The 26,422-nt window shown below is 35.3% G+C and overlaps 1 protein-coding gene across 1 annotated transcript in view; it reads left to right on the top strand.

Moving 5' to 3' along the window:
- Window positions 1-11,203: 11,203 nt before the first annotated feature.
- The window catches only part of LOC145679057 (glutamate [NMDA] receptor subunit 1-like), an 87,930-nt gene continuing 72,711 nt past the window's right edge, over window positions 11,204-26,422 (top strand). Inside the window, exon 1 of the mRNA XM_081749655.1 lies at window positions 11,204-11,295. The gene's annotated coding sequence lies outside the window, so the exon portion shown is untranslated. The remainder of the gene's footprint in view (window positions 11,296-26,422) is intronic.

Raw genomic sequence — 26,422 nt, 5'->3', positions numbered from 1 at the left:
CCCCCACAATAACGAATTTTCTCGAAAATAATCTCATAGTTTTGTACTAGTTTTGTACCGTTTTGTACCACCAATAAAGAGTTTTGTACCACTTCCATTAGGCAGTAATGGACGATTTAAGGTCTGGACCTAGCGTTAACTTGTTCTCCCATCATAACGAATTTTCCTGATAATAGTGTCAAAGTTTGGTACTAGTTTTGTACTGTTTTGTACCACCAATAAAAAGTTTTGTACCATATCCATTAGCCAGTAATGGACGATTTAAAGTCGACCTAGCGTTAACTTGTTCCCCCACCATAACGAATTTTCCCGAGAATAATGTCAAAGTTTTGTGCTAGTTTTGTACTGTTTTGTACCACCAATAAAAAGTTTTGTACCATATCCATTAGCCAGTAATGGACGATTTGAAGTCTGGACATAGCGTTAACTTGTTCCCCAACCATAACGAATTTTCCCGAAAATAGTGTCAAAGTTTTGTACTAGTTCTGTACCGTTTTGTGTCACCAATAAAAAGTTTTGTACCACATCCATTAGCCAGTAATGGACGATTTAATATCTGGGCTCAGCTTTAACTTGTTCCCCCAACATAACGAATTTTCCTTAAAATAACGTCAGAGTTTTGTACTGTTTTTTTCGTTTTGTACCACATCCATTAGCCAGTAGTGGACGATTTAAAGTCTGAACCTAGCGTTAACTTGTTCCCCCACCATAACGAATTTTGTCAAAGTTTTGTTCTATATGGTACTATTAAAAAAGATGTTGTACTACTTCATTAACCTTTAATGGACGATTGAATGTCTATAACAACTATTAGTTTCAGGTCGGTCAAGATGGAGTTCCACATCGCCATTTACAAAAAAATAATTTATACCAGAGTTTTGTACTAGTTTTTTTTACAGTTTTCTACCAACAATAAAAAGTTTTGTACCAGTCCCAAAATGTCCAAAATTTTAGATTTTAGTGTGGAACTCCAACTTGACCCCTGAGTTCTACATTCGCCAATTTGCATCAAATTTTCCTCATTACATAAAGAAAGTTTTGTACTGTTTTGTACCAACAATAAAACATTTTGTATCTGTCCCAAAATGACCCAAATTCAAACTTCTAATTTGGGACGACACAAACAAATCTCACTCCCATAAACACATATATCAATGATAATGATCTCATTAGATAAAAAAAAGTTTCGTACTGTTTTGTACCAACAATAAAAGGTTTTGTATCTGTCCCCAAATGTCCCAAATTCCATCTTGTAATACGGAACGCTAAGGTCAAGATGGAGTTCCAAATAGCCCGATTTCTTTCAAAATCATCTCATTAGATAAGGAAAGTTTTGTATTGTTTTGTACAAACAATAAGATGTTTTGTACCTGTCCCAAAATGTCCCAAATTTCATTTTTTAATATAGAACGCCAACAGTCAACTCAGTTTTACGTAATAATTTACATAAAAATTACACTAGAGTTTTGTACTAGCTTTGTACCAACAATAAAAAGTTTTGTAATTGTCCCAAAATGTCCCAAATTTTAAATTGTGTTCTAGAATTCCAACTAGACCTATAAGTTCGGAACTTGCCTATTTGCATTAAAGTGGTGTTATTAGATAGAGAATGTTTTGTACCGTTTTGTACCAGTCCCTATCTACTTTTATCTATTATATAAAAAAAGTTTCGTACTTTCCCAAATTGTCTTAAATTGCATCTTGTAATGCGGAAAGCTAAGGTCAAGATGGAATTCCACATACCCCGATTTCTTTCAAAATAGTCTCATTAGAAAAATAAATTTTTGTACTGTTTTGTACCAAAAATAAAAAGTTTTGTACCTGTCCCAAAATGTTTCAAATTTCATTTTTTAATGTAGAACGCAAACAGTCATCTGTTTTCCACGTAACAATTTACAAAAAAATATGCTTGAGTTTTGTACTAGTTTTGTACTGTTTTGTAGCACAAATAAAAACTTTGTACTTTTAAACCATCTAATTTGAAACGCATAAACAAATCTTAGTTCAACACACATTAATTTCACTCAAAATATTTCATCATATCAAGAATGGTTTTAACTCTTTTCTAGTACTTGAAAAAGGTTTTACCTGTCCCAAAATGTCCAAATTGCATCTTCTATTGCGGAACGTTAAGGTCAAGATGGAGTTCAACATAGCCCGATTTCTTTCAAATTCGTCTCATTAGATAAAGAAAGTTTCGTACTGTTTTGTAGCAACAATAGAAAGTTTTGTATCTGTCCCAAAAGGTCCCAAATTTCGCCTTCTAATGTGAAACTCCAACAGCCATCTCAGTTTTCTAAATAAGAATTTACAAATAAAAGTTGTACCAGAGTTTTGTACTAGTTTTGTACCAACAATAAAAAGTTTTGTACCTGTCCCAAAATGTCCCAAATTCAGGCTTTCTTTATCTAATGAGACTATTTCAAAAGAAATCGGGGTATGTGGAACTCCAACTTGACCTTAGTACTCCGCATTAGAATGTGGATTTTGGGACATTTGGGAACAAATACAAAACTTTTTATTCTTGGTACAAAACAGTACAAAACTTTCTTTATCTAATGAGACCATTATCATTGATATATGTGTTTATGGGACTCAGATTTGCTAATGTGTTCAAAATTAGAAGTTTGAATTTGGGACATTTGGGGACAGGTACAAAACTTTTTATTGTTGGTACAAAACAGTACAAAACATTCTTTATCTAATGAGACCATTATCATTGATATATGTGTTTATGGGACTGAGATTTGTTTGTGTTCCAAACTAGAAGTTTGAATTTGGGACGTTTTGGGACTGGTACAAAACTCTTTATTGTTGATACAAAACACTACCAAACTTTCTTTATGTAATGAGGAAACTTAGATGCAAATCGGCGAATGTAGAATTCAGACGTCAAGTTGAAGTTCCACACTACAATCTAAAAATTTGGGACATTTTGGGGCTGGTACGAAACTTTTTATTGTTGGTGCAAAACAGTACAAAACTAGTACAAAACTCTGGTACAACTTTTATTTGTAAATTCTTATTTAGAAAACTGAGATGGCTGTTGGCGTTTCACATTAGAAGATGAAATTTGGGACATTATGGGACAGACACAAAACTTTCTATTGTTGGTACAAAACAGTACAAAACTTTCTTTATCTAATGAGAAGATTTTGAAAGAAATCGGGCTAGGTGGAATTTCAACTTGACCTTAGTGTTTCGCATTAGAATGTGGAAGTTGCGACATTTGGGGACAGGTACAAAGTTTTTCTTGTTGGCGCAAAAAGTACAAAATTTCTTTATCTAATAAGACTATTATCATTGATATATGTGTTTATGGGACTGAGATTTGTTTGTGTCCCAAATTAGAAGTTTGAATTTGGGACATTTTGGGACTGGTACAAAACTTTTTATTGTTGGTACAAAACAGTACAAAACTCTTTTACGTAATGAAGTCACTTTGATGCAAATTGGCGAATGTAGAACTCAGAGGTCAAGTTGGAGTTCCACACTAAAATCTAAAATTTTGGACATTTTGGGACTGGTACAAAACTTTTTATTGTTGGTACAAAACAGTACAAAACTAGTACAAAACTCTGGTATAAATTATTTTTGTAACTGACGATGTGGAACTCCATCTTGACCGACCTCAAGCTAATAATGGTTCCAGACATTCAATCGTCCATTAATGACTAATATGCGGTACAACATTTTTGTTAATAGTACCATATACAACAAAATTCGTTAAGGTGGGGAAACAACATAACGCTAGGTCCAGATATTAAATCGTCCATTACTGGCTAATGAAGATGGTACAAAAGTTTTCATTGGTGGTACAAAACGGCACGAAACTAGTACAAAACTTCGACACTATTTTCGGGAAAATTCGTCACGGTGGGGAACAAGTTAACACTAGGTCCACACTTTAAATCGTCCATTATTGGCTAATGGATATGGTACAAAACTTTTTATTGCTGATACAAAACGATACAAAACTAGTACAAAACCTTGAAACTATTTTCGGGAAAATTCGTTATGGTGGAGGAACAGGCGTTAACTTGTTCCCCCACATTGAATCGTCCATTACTGGCTAATGGATGTGGTACAAAACTTTTTATTGGTGATACTAAACGGTACAAAACTAGTACAAAACTTTGACACCATTTTCGGGAAAATTCGTTATGGTGGGGGAACAAGTTAACGCTAGGTCTAGACTTTAAATCGTCCATTACTGGCTAATGGACGTGGTACAAAACATTTTGTTGGTGGTACAAAACGGAACAAAACCTTAAAAAACTTTGACACTATCTTTGGCACAATTTGTTATTTTGGGGAAAGTTAACGCTTTTTCCACACTTTAAATCGTTCATTACTGGCTAATGGACGTCGTATAAAACTTTTTCTTGGTGGTACAAAACGGTACAAAACTAGTACAAAACTATGAGATTATTTTCGAGAAAATTTGTTATTGTGGGGAAACAAGTTTACGCTGGGCCCAGACATTAAATCGTCCATTACTGGCTTATGGATGTGGTACATAACTTTTTATTGGTGGTACAACACGATAAAAAACTAGTACAAAACTTTGACACTATTTTCAGAAAAATTCGTTATGGACGGGGAACAAGTTAACGCTGAGCCCAGACATTAAATCGTCCATTACTGGCTAATGGATGTGGTACAAAACTTTTTATTGGTGGTACAACACGATAAAAAACTAGTACAAAACTTTGACACTATTTTCAGAAAAATTCGTTATGGACGGGGAACAAGTTAACGCTAGGCCCAGACTTTAAATCGCCCATTACTGGGTAATGGACAGGTACAAAACTTTTTATTGGTGGTACAAAACGGTACAAAACTAATACAAAACTATGAGATTATTTTCGAGAAAATTCGCTATTGTGGGGGAACAAGTTAACGCTGGGCCCAGACATTAAATCGTCCATTACTGGCTAATGGAGGTGGTACAAAACTTTTTATTGTTGGTACAAAACGGTACAAAACTAGTACAAAACTTTGACACTATTTTCGGGAAAATTCGTTATGGTGGGGGAACAAGTTAACGCTAGGTCCAGACTTTAAGTCGTCCATTACTGGCTAATGGACGTGGTACAAAACTTTTTATTGGTGGTACAAAACGGTACAAAACTAGTACAAACCTTTCCCACTATTTTCGCTAAAATTCGTTATGGTGGGGGAACAAGTTAACGCTAGGTCCACACTTTAAATCGTCCATTACTGGCTAATGGAGGTGGTACAAAACTTTTTATTGGTGGTACAAAACGGTACAAAACTAGTACAAATCTTTGACACTATTTTCAGGAAAATTCGTCATGGTGGGGGAACAAGTTAACGCTGAGCCTAGACATTAAGTCGTCCATTACTGGCTAATGGAGGTGGTACAAAACTTTTTATTGGTGGTACAAAACGGTACAAAACTAGTACAAAACTTTGACACTATTTTCGGGAAAATTCGTTATGGTGGGGGGACAAGTTAACGCTAGGCCCAGACTTTAAATCGTCCATTACTGGCTAATGGATGTGGTACAAAACTTTTTATTCGTGGTACAAAACGGTACAAAACTAGTACAAAACTTTGACACTATTTCGGGAAAATTCGTTATGGTGGGGGAACAAGTTAACGCTAGGTCCAGACTTTAAATCGTCCATTACTGGCTAATGGATGTGGTACAAAACTTTTTATTCGTGGTACAAAACGGTACAAAACTAGTACAAAACTTTGACACTATTTTCAGGAAAAATCGTTATGGTGGGGGAACAAGTTAACGCTGAGCCCAGACATTAAATCGTCCATTATTGGCTAATGGATATGGTACAAAACTTTTTATTGGTGGTACAAAACGGTACAAAACTAGTACAAAACTTTGACACTATTTTCGGGAAAATTCGTTATGGTGGGGGAACAAGTCAACGCTAGGCCCAGACTATAAATCGTCCATTACTGGCTAATGGATGTGGTACAAAACTTTTTATTCGTGGTACAAAACGGTACAAAACTAGTACAAAACTTTGCCACTATTTTCGCTAAAGTTCGTTATGGTGGGGGAACAAGTTAACGCTAGGTCCAGACTTTAAATCGTCCATTACTGGCTAATGGATGTGGTACAAAACTTTTTATTCGTGGTACAAAACGGTACAACACTAGTACAAAACTTTGACACTATTTTCAGGAAAAATCGTTATGGTGGGGGAACAAGTTAACGCTGAGCCCAGACATTAAATCGTCCATTACTGGCTAATGGATATGGTACAAAACTTTTTATTGGTGGTACAAAACGGTACAAAACTAGTACAAAACTTTGACACTATTTTTGGGAATATTTGTTATTGTGGGGGAACAGGCGTTAACTTGTTCCCCCACTTTGAATCGTCCATTACTGGTTAATGAACGTGGTACAAAACTTTTTATTGGTGGTACAAAACGGTACAAAACTAGTACAAAACTTTGGCATTCTTTTCTGAGTAAATTTTAAAAGTGGGGGAACAAGTTAACGGAGCTAAACTAAGGCCAAGCTCAAAGTTACAACATGGCAGCAGTCATATTAAATTTTACCCGGAAACATTCCATCTCGTATAGATCACATTTATTTCCCGGATGGAATGATGGAAAAAAATAAATATCACAAGTTCCAGATTTGGTTTAATACCGCATAATAATATAAATGGTTGTTTGGTAGATAAACTGTATTATTATTATTATTATTATTATTATTATTATTATTATTATTATTATTATTATTATTATTATTATTATTAATAATAATAATAATAATAATAATAATAATAATAATAATCTATAATAATAATAATAATAAAGTAAAATGTGATGTACGAGGACAAAAGTGCTTACGAGACAAACATTGCATAGAAACACGAACTGAACTCTAACAGGACAGTGATTTTCCGTTCCACCCCACTTTAAATTATAAGCCTTGCTCTTGAAGCTTAAGTTTCACTTTAAAGTAAACTGCCAATAATTATCAGGTATTCTTAATATTTCAGAAAAATGTCAAAATTTCACGCTCTAAAAAATGGTAGCGTAATCAGTGACGAAACTAGACATTTGGTGCCCAGGGCAAATTTTGCGATTAGTACCCCTTTCATCTATGTACATCTACACCAATAAACACACACATTAGTTTGCTGGTGCCCGGGCAACTTCCCCTATTCCAGAATCTTGTTTTGATCTGGCCGTAGTTAAATTACTTTTGGTTACTTTTACCCTTGAGCTCTAAAACTGAGTAATGAATGCGCCTTTAAGTTAATGAAGTGAGCACTCTTTGAAGCAAAAAAGAGGAAATATGTCTTTCTTTCCCTAATATCAAACAGTGTTAGAACAGACATTTAAATAGGGACTCCTTACAGCAAAAGTATATGTGGTCCTTTTCCTTTCTTTCGTTTGTTTACCTTCACTACTTTTTAGAATTTGACGTGAATTCAAATACACAAACACTTCACACCCACACTGAATGGCGAAAGCTCAGCGGTAGAACATCAGCTTAAGATTCGGAAGATGGTATGATTGATCCCTCGTGGATAAATATTTCAATTGAGGAGATTACCAAGATTCTTCCTCGGTGGCCCTATTGACTAATTTCCCTTATTTCTGTCCTCTGAGTCTCGGATGTTTCAAAACCTTAAAATAAATTCAAATGTAGTTGAAATAATGCTACTATCCTGTAGTCGATGCTAAATTAATATCGTAAGTTTTGAGATTAGATTTGAAGGAGGGGCATGGACTAATCGATGGAAATTAATTACGTAGTGTACGAAGACTTCTTTCGTCCAACACGAGTTTTACTGCAGTGCATGCTATTTGTAAGTAAGCATCTCTTATTTTAGTATAACTTTCAACATTGAAGCAAATCAGAATGCAGACTGATTTTGCTTTTTTTTTTTTTTTTGTCGAAAAGAAAGAAGACAACCAGATAAGGAACAGAGGTTAAAAGGAACGTTCAGATGCTGAGGTCAATGCATGCACCTTACATATTTCGATAAATTAGATCTTGCTGTACTACAAACAAAAAGGAACCTGAAGATATTTGCTTGGAACGCAGACTATTGCAACATATAATACGATATTCTGCAGTTGGTAACTTTGTTGTCGAGATATGTTTCGGTAGTAGTTTCACCTGCGGTCACTATTAACTCGCCGTTTGTCGACCTATAGCAGTATTACTCTGTGTGTGTGTGGGGGGGGCGCTAGGGGCCCAAGATTTTGAGCTAGGGGGCATAGTCCCCCCAGGCCCACCCTTAGCTCCGCCACTGGCACTCACGTAGTCGGCGCGCTATTTTTCGATTCGAATTCGTGTGTTACAATGTAGGTATGTTCTAGGAACAATTGAAACTAAAAGAGATAAGATATAAATTAAACACGAGAATTTAGTTGTGCAGGATTATGAACTGATAACTTCTATAGTAAAATCTTCCTTTCAAAAGCATTTTGTCAATTCAAAACAATGTTACATAGTTTAACAATTACAAAATTGTTGAGCTGTTTACATAATAACGAAGAATTGGTCTACGCTATGTGTGTCAACGAAGTAAAAATCACAGTTGCTTGCAATTATAGCAGAAATAATAAGTACTAATACAGAACAAACGAGTAAAACACAGAATCCTAGTAATATAGAATGGCTGCCGAAAAATGTATAAAACACTCTTTTTGTAGTGAAGCGAATTGTTAATATTTATAGGACATGCTTCACAATATGCACTTCAGATTGTGTAATGCACACACAAACACATATATTTAATATATATATATATATATATATATATATATATATATATATATATATATATATATATATATATATATATATATATATATATTTGGTCTAGGAATTAATTCGTGCGGTTGGTACGCACACATTGAAGCTGTAGTACAAACACAAAATACATAAATACCTTAAGAAAAATATTGTCCATCGCTAGCCACCACTTTCGCCCATCTGTCAGGCAATGTACGGATTCCGTGGCGAAAGAAGTCCTCATCCTTGGAAGCGATCCAGTCAGAGACCCATGTTTCGATATCTTCTGAAGAAGTAAACCGCTGTCCAATCAAATCGTTGTTCATGCAATCGAACAAGTAGTAGTCCGAAGGAGCAACGTCTGGTGAATACGGCGGGTGGGGTAAAACTTCCCATCCGACATTTTCTAAATAGGTTTTGACCGGCTTTGCGACATGTGGGTAAGCGTTATCATGTTGAACAATAAGTTTATCATGTCTGTTCTCCCATTCTGGTCGTGTTCTGGCCAGAGCTTGCTTCAAACGCATTAATTGTCGTCGATAACGTTCTCCATTCATAGTTTCACCCGGTTGCAGCAGCTCATAGTACACCACACCTTTCATATCCCATCATATGCACAGCATAACACATGCACAGTGAATATCTCGTTTTGGTTGTGATGGACCTGGTTCACCTGGTTTCACCCAGGCCCTTTTTCGTTTAGGGTTCTCGTAATGGATCCACTTCTCATCACCCGTAATAATTCGATGCAGAAACCCCTTTCTGCTCTGTCGTTGAAGCAGCAATTCGCAAATGGTTTTTCGTCTTTCAACGTCTCTGTCTTTCAATTCATGTGGAACCCAATGTGACATCTTTTGAATCATTCCCATGGCTTTCAAGCGTTTGGAGACTGCTGTTTGATCAACGCCTAATGCTGCTGCAAGTTGTTCTTGCGTTTGACACGAATCCTGCTCGAGCAATGCTGTCAATTCTTCGTCTTGAAATTTTTTTGGCTGTCCAGCTCGCTCTTGGTCTGCCAAGCCGAAATCACCACTTCTAAACCGTGCAAACCACTTCTGACACGTTCGCTCAGCTAGAGCATGGTCACCATACACTTCCACCAAAATACGATGACTTTCAGTCGCACTTTTCTGCATGTTAAAGTAATGCAGCAGGACACCCCGCAAAAACACTTTATCAGGCACAAATTGCGTCATGTTCACTTAACTACAAACTGGTGTTGTTGACGCTTTAATCCACTGCCCTATACTACGAACGATACGCGATGACAGGGGTTTGCAACACATGTGTGGATACACGGAACTGTGGGACGCTCCGTTCGTTGCGCCATCTCTTGTCCACCCGCACGAATTAATTCCTAGACCAAATATATATATATATATATAACTAAAGAACCAAACTTATATAACCTAAATCCTGGGACTCTATTTAAAATTATACATATAAATTTTATGGATTATATCGACTCGACATTTATTCGGAATCTCTTATGGCAATAGTAGATAACGAAAGCATAAGATTGGAATAACTGTAAAAGATAAAGATGTCGAGGGAACAATAATCACTTTAAGAATCTAATTAAGGAAACATTCTTAAAGTTAGACCAACGCATATCAACTACAAAGGACATAGGTGACTTGGGCTAATGTCTGCACCAAGTGATAAAGCTCATTTGAAATTTGGAAGAGAGAAACTTAACACGTCTCACATGTAAAGGTCCCACATGTTGTCGCTAAAATCTGATTGCCATATAGCACATCTGATAGAGCATCATGAGAAATGAAAATGAGCAAAATTTAAGGTGTTATGGACCAGAAGGATAGGAGCTACGGGGATTTAAAATTTGAATATCGTCGCTGAGCCTCGGAGAACCGGTATGTGTTAAAACTACAACACATATATATTGGTATATGGTGTATATGGTGCTATTTTAAGCAAATATTTTATGCTGATTCGCAGCATGCTCCGCCTATGGCAACACTGTTTGTGGTTTTCGATAGGGCATATTGGTCTCATTATATTGTGTATTTTGTCTTGATTGCTTTAACAATTTTCAGATATTTAAACTTACATAATTCCATGATATATATATATATATATATTGGATATTCAAATTTTGAAGCCCCGTAGCTCCTATCCCTCTGGTCCATGTCACTTTAAAGCTTGCTCATTTTCATCTATCGTGATGCTCAATGAGATGTGCCATGTGGCAATCAGATTTTAGTGACAACTTGTGGAACCTTCCAGTGTCAGCAGTCAAGTCTTTTCTTCAGAAGAAAATACATACTATTATGTTGTATTGGGATTTATTTACCACCAGCTTTACATTAGAATTATTATACGTATTAGAGAAGAATTATTTATAGTATAACTCAGTAATATAGGTAACTCGGACCTAGGTCTACACCTGAAAGTATAAAACCTCAAAAAAAAAAAAAAAAAAACATCAATTGAGATTAAGAAGAAAATATAGTTGTCTTGTGAATTTAGGAGAAGTGACTGAGGAATTGCGAAAGAATCAAGGAAGCAGTGTTGGGTAAGTTACTTGTAAAAATGTAACGCGTTACAAGTTACTTTACTTTCTCTTAAAATGTAACGCGTTACTTGCCCCAAAAAAGTAACTGTTACTTTACTTCGAAAGTAACGCGTTACTAACACGTTACTTTTAGGTCCGAAACTTTAAATATGCGAAAAAAATTATTGCTTCAATTTTCCGTACTATTATTACTACCTATATTATTATTATTATTATTATTATTATTATTATTATTATTATTATTATTATTATTATTATTATTATTATTATTATTGCAGTTCTGAATCGCTTTATGTAAATGCAGGGACAATTTTTTTCTTGATACGTGAACATTTTCATATAATGTAACATTGATAAAATGCCATACTGCGTTACTCGTAGGGATGGGCGCGAGCGAGTTCGAACGAGTTTTCTTTGACACTCGATTCGACTAGAAACAGTTAAAAATACAGAATATAGAGAAATATTACACTACAACTAATAAAATGAGAACACATGAACAGGGGGTGAATCAAAATTTGCTAGTAACTCTAAAATCGATACATGCATTTAAAGCTAGTTTCAAACTCTATAATCAACGAGACTCTAGGATAAGCAAACTGATCTAAAAGAATTCCGATATTACATACCATCAGCAAACTATTTTCTAGTAATAAAGTAGGCCTGCTCATCAAAACACAATTTATTCATATTAACTCCTCACTGTATATCGTTAATTATGGTACCCTAGTTGTTTATAATATTTCCTGCCGGGGCACTTCAGACACGTTACTTTTAAATTCTGTCCACCATTATCTTCAGCTCTTAAGGAAAAAAAATCTTTCAAATGTTCGAACGGTAAAATATTTTCGTTCTCCATCTTGATAAAAACACCAATCAAAGTAAAATAGACTACCGGTACCAAAACACTCCTAGTTCACTCAATGAATGTATTGATTTTGAGCTGTCAAAATCTACGACAAAATCTTCCAGGTGCTTGCAATCAGTACACGTGATTTCCCTGAGGTTGTTCTCATCTTCCAAAAACAACAAGTGGCACTACGATCTTATCTGTTTCTCTGTGTGTCGGTACTGTCGGTCACTGACATTCGTAGTTCATGCTCCATTGTTTCATTCTGAGAAATTAACTTACAGGAAAGAAACATTTATTTCCGAAAAAAAAATACATATATTGTAGTTACTCATTCGAAATGTAACGCGAAAAAAGTAACGCAAACTAGGTACGTTACTTAAAAATTTGTAACGCGTTACCGTTATAGTTACTTTGGAAAAAATGTAACGCGTTACTAGGAAACGTTACTTAAAAAGTAACGCGTTACTTGCGTTACGTTACTTCCAGGGGTGTAGCCAAGGGGGGCCTATCGCGGCCAGGCCCCCCAAATGACCAGCTTTTAAAATATCATAGTAAAATTATCTCGCTTCATTCATTTAAAAGTAACAAAGTTTATTGACAATTAATAATTTACGGTAAAATAGTATGGAGAAATATTGTTTTTCCATACCGATCGAAAAATAGTATAGTATATCTTCCTTATACCGATCGAAAAGTAGGATACTTTCTTGTGACAGCAGATTACACAATTTACTGCGATTTATATTTGACAATTTGAAGACAAACGTTTTAACAAGGTACTATAAATACAAACATAAAACAAAGGTACTAAACTGATTTGTAAGTAGGGCCTACAGTATGTTTTTATATGCTTTAACAAGTCTTTAAAAGACATAGAGGATGGAAAATTTGGTGAGAAACAATGTTTTTATTCAATTTGGATTTCATTTGCTCTCTCTTTTATTTCTACTCATTGTAATAACATATTATGTTTTTTTTAGTCACGAATAATAAATATTTTTGTCAGGAAACCATAAAAAAGTCAAGTGAAATTTCAAAGAAAATCAATGTTGTGTAGATAGGTTCTGTATACAAGGTTTTAAATTGAAGTATAAAGGTAACCAAGAAAAGTTTTGTTGCTTTTTCACCCACCACCTTCGAACATTGATATGTCACCTAACCTGGAAGATCAAAAATAGTCCACATCAGCATCGACGACCTTCTGAAAACGTTCTGGAAGGCCATGGAATCCATCGCGGTAGAACTTGGTGGGCCGTGAAACGAAAAAGGTATCAGGTGCATTTTGGATTTGAACTGGCGTCCTCTAACGCGATTGTCCAAAGAATGGAACAGGTGATAATCGGACGGTGCAACACCCGGAGAATATAGTGGTTGCAATATTGTTTCCCATCCAAGGCGGAGAATGGTGTCCTGAGTCATCCTATCCACGTGGGACTTAGCGTTGTCCAATAAACGAGGACCCATTTGCAATTCAGAAGTGATGACTCCAGAGTTTTGAGGTTTTCTTGAGCACAGCTCAACTGCTGACACTACACAGTTGCATTGATACTCTGACCAGTTGGTAGCAGTTCCCGATGCACAATGCACCAAACACACAGAAGGACCTTCTTCTGGTACAGTGCTGGTTTCGGCTGTTTTGAAATCGGTTCATGGGATGCTAACCAATGACGACGGCGCCGTGGAGCTTCGTATAGGACCCACTTTTTATCACATGTCAACGCCCTGTCCAGAAATGGCTCCGAAACAGTAAATAAACACAGGCGACTGCCGCGTTGCCTTCTGGCCCGGAGTCAAAACATGTGGGACCCATCGACCCAACTTGTAGTGCTTCCCAAGTTGATGGATGTGCTGCCGAATGGTTTCTCCACACACTGAATTGTAGTCCCAGTTCCTTTTTGTACATGTGTTGGTCTTCTGGCACGTGGTGTTTTCGGGTGTTCCGTCATCGTCCTTAAACTTGTTAAACCATCGCTGCACTGTCCGCGTCGTCACGACACCCTCACGACAGCCTCGCTACAGCGACGTTTGACCTCCATTTGAACTCGTTCACCATACATGCTCTTATGACGCTCTGTGGATGTGCCCATGTTCCCTCCGCCTTTACGCAAGTTCACGGTGTTTCTGAATTGCCACAACCAGGTAGTATGTTGGATATACCCACACCAACTGACCTTCGCCTTATCTCCACTCGCATTCAACTCACGGTATGAGGTTCAATTGAACACAGACCTCCACGAAAAGGGACAGAACTTTCTTGGTTACCTTTATAGTTATGCACAAAAGTATAGCGTTTGGTCCCGGGCAGTAGTTCTTGATTAAGCATAATAAAAACTATCTTGAATATAACTTATAGATAATAATAATAATAATAATAATAATAATAATAATAATAATAATAATAATAATAATAATAATAATAATAATAATAATAATAAGCTAAAATAGTGTTTTTAGTTTTCCATAAGGAAACCAAAATTTTCCTTTCTTTCAGGCCTCAAAAACACTAGCAGCAACACATTTTTTTTGCTTTGTACATTGTAGCTGGCCCCCCTCAAAAACGACGGGCCCCTCCTACACAAACCTGCTGGCTACACCCCTGGTTACTTCCCAAGACTGCAAGGAAGTTATAAATAGAGGATCTGCCCATATGTATCTTCATCCTATTAAATCGATGAAGCCAAAAAACAATCGAGTATCGGCACGTCTGATTGGCTACTCTCGTTTCTGCCATGGTTTGATTAGATACTTTCATTTCCGTCATGAATGTTGGCTCAAAACATTGCGATCCTATTGGGCGGAGTGGGCAGAGTAGGGGTGGCGAAACTGTGACGTATGGCTTCAACATTTTGTCGTAAGGGCAGATCCTCTATTTCATAAGATCCTTGGAAAGAATAAAGACTATATTTTTTAAAATGAACTTTCTAACTTCATATATATTTACAACTTGTAACATTTTGTGAATATTCAAAACATTTAAAATTAATGCGAATATTTTTTCCCCGAATAATTAAAATTGATTTGATACAACTTCCACTTTAATACAGGAGACTTGGACAAAATGTTCGCACTATTATAATTTGTATTTGATGTGATGAAATGACTTTTAGGGAAAATGATAAAAAATAACATTAATAATAATAATTGGGTAATTTTTAGCAGAAGGGGTCCAGCAATTATTTTGGCCTATGTTTAACAGAAGGGATCCAGCTATTATTTCTAAAAAAATGTTACAATTTTTTTAATTGCTGTTCAACAATTTTGCTAATTTCTGTTCACATTCGGGTAGTTCAGGTTAGGTTAGTTTATATTGTATTAGGGTTAAGTTCCAAAGCTGGTCGTCCAAAAATGACAAGAATTTCGCTTATTTCTACTAATATTAGGTTAGTTTAGGTTAGATTTGGTTACGTTATGTTACGTCTAAGTGCTTGGATAATCCCTTTCTCCTGTAAATTTTGTGTTTTTTATGTGCTTCTGGACCCCTTCTGCTAAACATAATCCATTATTTCTAAAAAAAAAAAAAAAAAAAAAAGTTACAATTTTGGTAATTTCTGTTCAGATTAGGTTCGTTTAGATTAGTTTAGTTTAGGTTAGGTTAGGTTAGTTTATGTTAGATTATGTTAGTGTACGTGTCCAACAATTTTCCAAAAAATGATAGAATTTCGCTTATTTCTACTAATATTAGGTTAGTTTAACTTTGTTTACATTATGCTAGGTCTAAGTATTTGCACCATCCATTTCTCCTGTAAACTTTGTGTTTTTATGTGCTTCTGGATCCCTTTTGTTAAACATAACCCTAATAATAATAATAATAATAATAATAATAATAATAATAATAATAATAATAATAATAATAATAATAATAATATATTGAAGTTGTAGCAATTCCTCTAAATCTCTGAGAGGAAAAAACATAAAGATAAGAGGTTTCAGCTACTCTTCTCGCTGCAACTAAGTTACGTGAATGAAGACTGTGGCGCCGTCACTCAAAGGGTACCACGAACTACTAAAAGCAAGAACGAATCAAACCATTCAGAGCGCGTGAGTTTGGTAGAATTAGCCAATGATAGAACTACCTACTGCCCGTAGCAGACGATGCAGTTAGTTACAACTCTAGCCGGCAGTATCGCTGATATCACTTTCGTTGCATTGTGGGAAAGATTTGAATTTCAATTGAATATATACGGAGTGGTGCATCAGGATAATCAGTGGGGGGAAAATGTGTCAAACGGCGATTATACCTGAAGTATTACATAGCACTATACACTTTATATATGATTGCATAAAATAAGTTTCATTTGATTAAATTATTAAATTAAATTAAGTTACTTTTCCTTGTTACCTTTTTCTTCAATCTGTAGATAGTATGTTACTCAGTTCGTTTTATGCAGCAAGCTGTGACATACCTCACTCTAACATAACCAGTGCACATTCATTCAGAATGAAATTCGGTTTGCTTACGTTATTTTAGTCTATTTGTAACTAATTTTACTACAATCGAATACAGATATTTTCACTGTCACAATTTGCTGCTCTCACATTCTTTGTAAACCACAGGGTGAGAACGAGCAAATGAGAAACTTAACATTCATATAAAAGCAATGGTAGCAAACAAATAGACCAGTCGTACAGTCCCGCCACTTCTTTATCCCGTTCTCCTACTTCATTGTCAGAGCTTCTTCATTCCGTCTGCTTTTCTTTCTCATTTCTGCGTTTGTAAAAGCTTGCATCTACGTAGTCACACATTAGCCAGCTAATAATTATTGGTCTATCTAATATAAGCCTTACCTGAAATCTTCGCTTTATACATGTATTGAATCACTGGCGGATCCACGGGGAGGGCGGAGGGGGCGACCGCCCCCTCCAAAGGTTTTTAAAAATTTACTTCCAGCATTTACCATTGGGAAGGTCTTTTCCCGACCTATCCAAACTGTGGGACAGGACTACCACAGTCAAATGAAAATGTGTGGTACTTAACAGTACTTAATACAGGAATATTTGAAGTGTGACTACTTCTGTCCCTAGTTCCTTGAGGCGGTCAGCATAAGCCCCAAAGGAGCGAGAATATGATTCACAGGTTGGACGAACAGCTGTAGGAAGAAGGGTAAAACTTTGCACTAAAAAGGTATATTTTAACATTGTGTCCTAGAAAAAGGATATGGAAATGGAATTCGGGTCCCGAAGCTTCAAGTACCTTCACCTTTAATAAAGAGAAACATAGAATCTTCAGCGCTCCTTACCGAAAGCTCTCTGAATCTGAGACTTTTCTTTTGGTTGATTGATTGATATGTATTTATGTAGTTTATCAAAAGCCATGTTTTACATAACTAGAGTTTAAAGTTGGATCTGAACCACTGCAGTGCGTTCGATGCTCACTCACCCGGAATCAAACCACAGACATGCCGTTCCGTTGGGGGACGAGCAGGGCGACGGTCCCTGGTGCCGAAGTAAGGGGGCGCAAAATTCGGCTAGAAAAAGAAAAGAAGGAAAAAAGAAAGGAAAACTTACTTCGAATATTTTAGATCAACATCAGTATTTTTCTATCTAAAATATTTAATTTCACCGAGGTCAGATTTATACTTGTGCACATATATAAAATAGAAGGAAGAGAAGTAATAAAAGTGTGCTCGAAAACAAGGAAAAGCAGGGTTTATTTTTGAAAATTTTCTTGTGCCTCGCGCCAACCATGGTGGCGCTTCGCGGCTAGTCTATCGACCTCACTTATATGTACGGGGGCGCCGTCGTATACTCTCGCCCCAAGCGCTGATTTTCCACGGCACGGCACTGACCACATAACCTCATACATCAAAGATCAAAGGTACTTTCGCTACCTACTAGATCAACAAAGAGAGCCGTGATTTTTGGGGTTCAACGCGGAAATATTAGGAAGAGACCAGGGATTCATTGTGACTTTAAATTTCATTTCATCTTTTCTTGGGAAATGACACAAGCTGTTATTGTAATTCATATATAAAAGACGAAGTCCTAAGTGAATAACTTGTCGTCGCACAGGCCAAACCGCTTAAGCTAGAACTTGAAATTCGAACAGTAGTTAAGATTTTTGAGGTAGGGTATCATTAAGGAAGGATTTTTTGGAAATTCGAAGAAAGGAAGGGGAAATGGTGTGGAAATTATTTTATGAAGATGGCCATCTCTCCAAATCCTTCCATTAGAGACTTGAAATTTGGTATTTGGATTTCTTATTTAAAATAATTTTTCAAGCGTTTCAATGTGTTTTGGTACTATAGTAAAATGGAGAAAACAAGAGATGGGAGGAAAAGGGACGCGGATTGCAATTATTATAGTAAGATATCAATATCAAAGAATCTTTGAAAGTTAGAAACATGGAATTTCGTATATGGACTTCCCACTTAAAATAATTCAACACATATTTCAGTGCTTTTGATATTTTATCTAAAAGGGAAGAAAAGGGATGGGAAATATTATTATAAGATGTCCACGTCTCAGGATCCCTTATGGTTAGAAATATGAAAGTTGGTAATTTGATTTTGTATTTAAAATAGTTCAAAATGTATTTGAGTGGGTTTGTTTGCCACTTAATTTAGAAGGGAAGGAAAAGAGGTGGAGGTGGGTCACTAAAATGTCTTACGAGGTGTTTGAATTTCGTGATAGAGTTTTAGCTCAATTCAATTGTATATGAAAAACACAGAAGGAAGAACGCGAAATATTGTGCCACAGTATCACGTAGGAGCATTTGAAGCTGCGCAAATCTGTCTTCAACATTGGGGGAACAGGTAAGACCGTTCCCATATTTTTTTAAAAGCGATATTCAAAATATTTATAAAGTTGCAAAACAGTGCTGTGGAAGGTTCTGGAGAGCAGAGTTTTTTTGAACATTGGGAGCAGGCATATTTGAGGCTTATTCTGGGGGGACATAAATTTCATCTCACTTTCCTTTGTGGCAATCGGACACAAATCATCACATTTCTCCCCAAAAGATACATTTCAAATCGGATTATTGGGGGAGCAGTACCCCTAGTTTCAATATTGGAGGGGCGTCCTCCTCATCCCCCCCGGATTTGCGCCAGTGAGAATTTGCTATATTGTGCGAGGCTGTATGCCGAGCAAATTGGAGGTCTCAGGGCAAAGCCCCACCCTGCGCGAAGGATAGGATAATATAATTGTATTGTTGTTGCAGGCATAGCTATAATTATACTATGTTTCGTGGACCCCACAAATATAGAGATAGATGAATTTTGTAACATTATTTATGCATGTATACTTTTGTTATCTACTTTTGCGTAGACCGAGCCTTCCTTTTTTTCCAACTGTTGTCCCGCAATTGTTATTCAAAATATAAATTGTACACTCTTTCGTTAAAATGAAGTCAATACAGTATTTTCTTTTATGCAAGTGCTGTGCAAGACAGTGCATCTGATATATTGCAGTGACTATGTGTGAAGTGAATCATGTCACCACCTCGCTTCCAAAACGGAAATGCGTATTTAATTTAAATTTACAGAAAGCATGTACTTTCATATAAAAATAATACAAGTTCGGGTCCCAATATGGCATCTGGGAATCAGGTTTACACCCCCCTCCAGCCCCGGATTCATATGCGTCCCTTTCTTGCAAATTAGAATTCTGGTCACCTTGAGGCTACGTTCATCTTCCAGGAAGCGAACCGCCCCTCTCAAACGATCCTTCTGGATCCGCTAGTGTATTGAATATAGTGGAAACTCTAGTATTAATGTTAGAAATACTTACCATTTCCGGATATTAGTCATGCTATCGTGTTACCTAGATTTTCGAATTAAACATGTTATTGCGTATCCGTAGTTAATATATCGGCTACAATTTCGATATCACAGTAAACAGCTATTTCCTTTATAAAAGAAAGGAAGAAAAGTGTAAAACTAGCTCTCAAAATAGCACATACCAGACATCTCAGAAAAATATTTGGTAGCTACAGAGATGCAAAGATTGCAAAAATGCTCTGCTTATGTCACGGCAACAGAAACACGTTCTTTTGGCGTGTCGTCACATATCGTGTGCCCTGTCTGAGCTGTATTGAAAGCTTTAGGGAATGCTTTTATATTGCAGTTTCTTACTGTAAACTACAAATAAATTTAGTAGAATAGTGAAAGAAAAATGACAAAAATAAGTAAAATACTGTGTATAAAAATAAAGCATTAATAAGACATATTGGAGAAGAGATGGCCCTGTAAATGACAAGTACTAGGGAGCTTTGCTCTCACTATTTTCTTCAATTTTTACTATTTACAATTGTTACTTTTGACAGTTTCAATGTTTGTTACAATATTCATACATTGTTTTACATTTTCAACATGTATTAAAAAATACACGCACCGCTGCTCCCTCTTACAGTAACAATGTAAAAACATTTTTACTTAAAACAGGCAAATTCGGCCATCTTGGCACGTGCCACTTTCGTACATATATTTATTTAAGATAATTTTTAGAGACATAGCCGCCCAGGCTGTTAAGAGCTGCGGCTTATAAATATAATAATACCTCTCAAGAAGCTCTAAACAAGACATATTTTAGAGATATATCAGCAGGATTATTATTGTATTAGGTCAACATTAGTCATTAGAAATCTGACTACAATTGAAATTAAAAATAAATCATGCGAAGATTTGCAATATCCATGACATATTGGACTGAAATTCTGCGAAAGCGATAAAAATATTTATTTGAAATCATGGACAGTGAATTCTCATTCAGATCTACGTATGTTAAAATTATATTTTTATTTTTATTTCTTTCAGGACAACTTAGTTCAGTTACGTATTCAGACATAAAAGAATTTCTATTTTGTGTTGAGTCTTTTCTTTCATGTATTTCTTAATCAATAAATAAGCAGATTTTTTCTTTGTCCACATTCCAATTGTAACGTTACGTTATTATTTTATTGAAAAAAAGTGGAAAAAGTTAAAAACAATCTCTTCTAATATTTCTTTGGTTAAATATATTTATTCACCCTTCGTAGAATAAAAGGGTTACTTTTAGAAGAGAAAGATGGATGTCCCATTTTGAACACAAGCCTATGTGACCAGCATAAAAATGGAAAGTGACACAAACACAGGGAGAAACAGTATATAATCTTCAATCTTTCTAAGGGGTTAACTTAGTTCTTATCATCTTACAACTCGCCTGAAGATCTTACTTTCTGATTTCTTGCTGGGAGATGTGGGGCTGGGAACATCGGAAATTATATATGAAAAATCATAATGATTTAATGATCTGTTGTTTGGGTGGCAACGTTGGGCAGGAGTTGAACAATCGTTTTTAATTCGCCAATTAGTTTTTGACTGTGTGTTGACGACTTGGTGTTGTGATAAACTAAACAGCAAGAGCATTATTATTTGGATTTTTTCGTGTCAATTGCTTTGAATCAAAGTGGTAGATAAAATGTCACGACGAAAGTGCAAATTTAATGACGATTTACAGAGGGAGTTTCCCGTGTTTAAAACGACAAAAAGTGACTATGAAGTGTCCTGTGAAGTGTGTAATTCCGTCGTATCGATAGCGAATAAAGGTCGCGCAGACTTGAATCAACATTTATCTTCAGGAAAACACAAAAAATGCATACGTAGTGCTCATTCATCTAAAACTGGACAAATTATTCTTAAAACAAGACACTACAGAATAAAATAAAGTATTGGCAGCAGAGGCTGCATTGGCGTTTCACACTGTGGCTCATCACCAAAGCTAAAAATCATGTGATTGTTCAACGAAATTATTTAAGCAGATTTTCAGTGATTCTTCAGTTGCCAACCACATTTCCTTACCAAGAACGAAAGCAGAAGCTATAGTAAACAATGTTTTGGCTCCTCATCCCTTGAACATAATAGCAAATGAGTCCAACATTCAGAATATAAAATATATTGGAGTTTCAAGTGACACTTCCAATCAGAGAGCAATCAAGATGTGCCCTATTTTGATTCAGTACTTTGATGCGAATACAGGTATGTCACATAAACTGTTAGATGTTACATCAATTCCAGATGAAAAGTCTGACACAGTTTCAAAAGTTGTGGTTAATGCATTAAGAAACACAAAAATGTCTGATAAATGCATAGCTTTCAGTGGGGACAATTGCAATAGGAATTTTGGTGGTCTAAATAGGAAGGGGACTAATAATGTTTTTATCACCTTCAAACTTCTCTATTTTAGGAATAGGTTGCCCTGCTCATGTCTTAAATAACTGTGTACAGCATGGTGTGGATGGTTGGGCAATTGACATTGAAAGCCTTGTGTTGAAGATATTTAACAATTTTGAATTTACACCGTCCGAACTGAAGGATTAAAGGAATTTTCATCTTTTGTCGACATTAAATACAAACAACTTCTTTATCACTCCAAAACTAGATGGCTTTCCTTGTTCCCTGCTATCAACAGAATACTCGAGATGTTCCCAGCCCTGAAATCATATTTCCTCTCCCTAGAACATCCTCCTGTTATCCTAAAACAGTTTTTTGAAAACCCTTTAAATGAATGTTACCTCTGGTTTCTTCCTTCATTGATGTTTGTGTTTCATAATAAAATTCAGGCAATGGAAAATGAGAATAACTCACTTGTGGAAATCATATCCATTCTCACTTCCGTGGAAAGGACAATAAAAGAAAGAAAAGAAGCAGAATTCTTGTCACTAAAAGTTAAGGAAGTGATTAAAAAGAGCCAGGAAAGTGAGCATCAGTGTTTAGTTTTAAGAAATACATTATTGTATGTATATAACAACCAGTGGCGTATTTACGATTTTGTTTCGGGAGGGGCTTTGCTAACTTTCGGGGGGGGGCTTTGCCTGGAAATGTGAAAATTCTGCAAGACATTTCATTTACTTTACTATACTAAGTAAGATTTCGGGGGGGCTTAAGCCCGGAAGCCACCCCCCTAAATACGCCACTGATAACAGCTGTTTGGAGTATCTAAAGAAATGGACTGAAAATGTTGATCAGTTTCACATTTTTCAATGGATGGAGCTTCATAAAATTCCACAGTGGACAGATATCGAGAAAAGTGTAGAATTTATGATGGATAAAGGCATTAGTATGGAGAAGTCTCTTTTGTTTGATCAACTTTCGAATTTGAAAATTTTTCTGTCGGAAAAGGAAAATGATAAAGAGTTCAATGAAGCATTGTCTCATAAGAAGTGGGTGAACTATTTCAGTGTTAATAAAGTATCGGTTTATTCTGAACTTGTGAAGATATGTCAATTTTTCTATGCAATACCTGCTCACAATGCCAACGTGGAAAGGATTTTTAGTTTAATGAAATCACAGTGGACACAAGAAAGAAATAGACTGTCAGTGGTTTCAGTTAACAAACATATTGTTGACTCAGTACAACTTCAGACTTTAGTTTCGTTTAATTCTATGAACTTTTCTTGAAGGACAGAGACCTACTTCAGAAAGTCAGAAATTTATCGAAGTACATCTAATTTGTAAGGTAAAACTTTGTTTTAAGCATGTAGTTAAAATATTGTAGACAATCGTAGTTATTTTAATTGAGACTTCATTTCTTTCCTTTTAATCTTGATATAGTAATTATCACAGTCAATTCAAAGTTACAATGTTTAAAAAATGTTACAGTAAAGCCACGATTATCCGCGAGTGCTCCGAAAAGGTGTTTCGAAAGCAAGAAACAAAGATGAGTGATTTGAAAAGGCGTAACTGAAAACTTTTTTCTTTTTTTTTACAGAATAGTATTATCCTTTGTTTCTTGTTCTTTATTTTAGTGATTTAGACTTAAAGCAAATGTTTCTGTGGTAGTGTACAATGTAATAAAAATTTTATTATGTTTTTTTTGTACAATAGAAAATAGTTTTTATGCTGAAATATTTTTTTTTTCGTGTTTGCACCTTATTTTTAGTTTCTCTTTTCGGGTAATCCTTTGCCACCCAATTCCACGGATAGTCGTGGCTTTACTGTATTTTAGTGGAAAGAATGTTGATCATTTGTTGGTTATCAAACTCATTATTACAATTATTTTTATTAGTAAATTATGGGAAACATGTATAATATTTATCTATTATTATTATTATTATTATTATTATTATTATTATTATTATTATTATTATTATTATTATTATTATTATTACAGTGAAATTTAAGTTACACTTTATTCATTTATATTGTTTTTTTTTCAAGAGTCATTGCTAAGTGTACTCTTTTTTCACTTTCACGATCTGGTAACCCTAGTTACGATTACTTAAGATCTTCATATATGAGAAAAGACTTATTCAAATCCTCATATAAAGATTTTTCTTTGTTCTTTTTCTTCATTCACCTATGATCTTGCAAAATATAAATACATTTTTTAAATTCGTACCATATCTTCCAATATTTCAAATGAATATATATATATATAATCTAAACACTATTGTTCAATTTCATATGTAGATCGATATATTCATAATTATGTATGTTGATTGCATGTTCATAATAATTTGGGCCTAATTTTAAAATAGATGTCATAAATGTTCACTAAATTGTAGTTAGATAGTTTTTTTTTAAATAATTCCATCCATGTCGAGACGCAGTCCTGTATGTATGAGAGTGTGCGTGAATGAATGATGAACTTAGTTTTAAGAGGTAGCTTTAATATTGATTTAGGATTATAGTATCTGTAATATATGTATAATAATATGTTATATGTATTAGTGCATGACGGAGGTCATGAAGGAATAACAAACTCAAAAGTACTCAAAATCGGCTCTATAGGAAAAGCCAAAATAACGACAGTCTTTTCAGAAACCTCAAAACTTCTACTTGTGGAAAATATATACGTGACTTTAATTTTTTTTTTTTTTTTGCCGGTTCAAATTTGTGGTTGATCTCCACTATGGGAAATCAGATACTGGATAAAGATTATGTAACATTTGGTAATAACAAGTAAACTATTTAGTAAAACTTTCTCGTCACCCGGGCTGGGTCGGGACAACTCCTACTTGTGCAGTTACCTGGATCCAGGTCAGCGTCGTATGAGTGAACATGTGTGTCTTCCGGGTCACTTCAGAATCGATCTTCAAGTAGTAGTATTTGGAAGTGAATCACCTCGTAATAACTATTCGAGTTCCTTCACCATATTCCCATATTTATCCAGTAATTCCTTCTCCTCTAACTTCCTCTACCTCTCTTCTTTTCCTCCTTCTTTCCTACCTTCTTCTTCTTCTTCTTTCTCACTCTTTCTTTTCCTATTTCTAAAAAGAACAGAAGAGGGGTCGTGACTGGGAGTTGTCGCTATTGACACGGTCATTAAATCGCTTTGACGTTTCTCTTCGGAAGTCCGATATGAATTAGGAAATCCTAAAACAAGCGTCTGAAGTTAGAATATTCTAAAAGTTTATTTATTTCAATTTTCATATCTTAACCGATTTATCATAAAATTATATCGAAATTGTAAGAGGTTTCAAATTTGAAAAAACTAGCGACACGCTTCCCCGCTCACGACTTTCCATTTCTCTCCATATATATATATATATATATATATATATATATATATATATATATATATATATATATATATATATATATATATACAATATATGAATGTGAGGGATAGTTGCGTGTTGCATTAATTCGTTTGTAATGTAATGTTCGTATAAAGAGCAGAAACTGGCTCAGAAAATGGTGTGTGGGCGACAAACTCATCAGCTCTCTCAGTATTATTCGATATAAAAAATGAAATGAAATCTATAAGTTTTACGTCCTACGGTTATGCCGGTTAGGCTAAAGGAGACGGTGATGATAAGAGATGAGTGAAATGGTGGAATGATGAAAGTGGTAGGAATCTGGAGAACCCCGAGAAAACCCACGAGCACGGTGTTTGTCCACCTATTATTCGATATAGTATGATTGATGTCCATTAGCCATAAAAAGGTTTTTTGTGTGTAAGGAAATGAATAACAGTTATTCGACTCTGTCATATTTACTTCAAAGTAGTGAAGCGGAGCTAAAGTGTATATAACGGTTTTCGTCATGAACGGTTTTGTGATAAATTGAAAAATACTGTATATTTAAGTTTAAAGTTGAAATTATTTGGTGAACAATTTACTTTCTCAACTTCAACTTTAAGTAAATGGAGTGATATTTCACACAGATATATACGGTATGCACGAGTATTAATATTTAACTATAACTTCGCGTTCGAAGGCCTTTCTGAAGAATCTGGCTTCCTCAGACTATAAATAAATCAGAGAAATATTAATAGACGTTTATAAGTAACAAACGGTTACCTGAAAATCCAAATTTTCAACCTACCTTCCCTCCACAGTTTTTCATGTACATATCC

Source organism: Thermobia domestica, chromosome 2 (genome assembly GCF_964235325.1).
Source record: "Thermobia domestica chromosome 2, izTheDome1.hap1.1, whole genome shotgun sequence".
Classification (NCBI taxonomy): domain Eukaryota; kingdom Metazoa; phylum Arthropoda; class Insecta; order Zygentoma; family Lepismatidae; genus Thermobia; species Thermobia domestica.
This window is presented reverse-complemented; position numbering and strand designations above follow the sequence as displayed.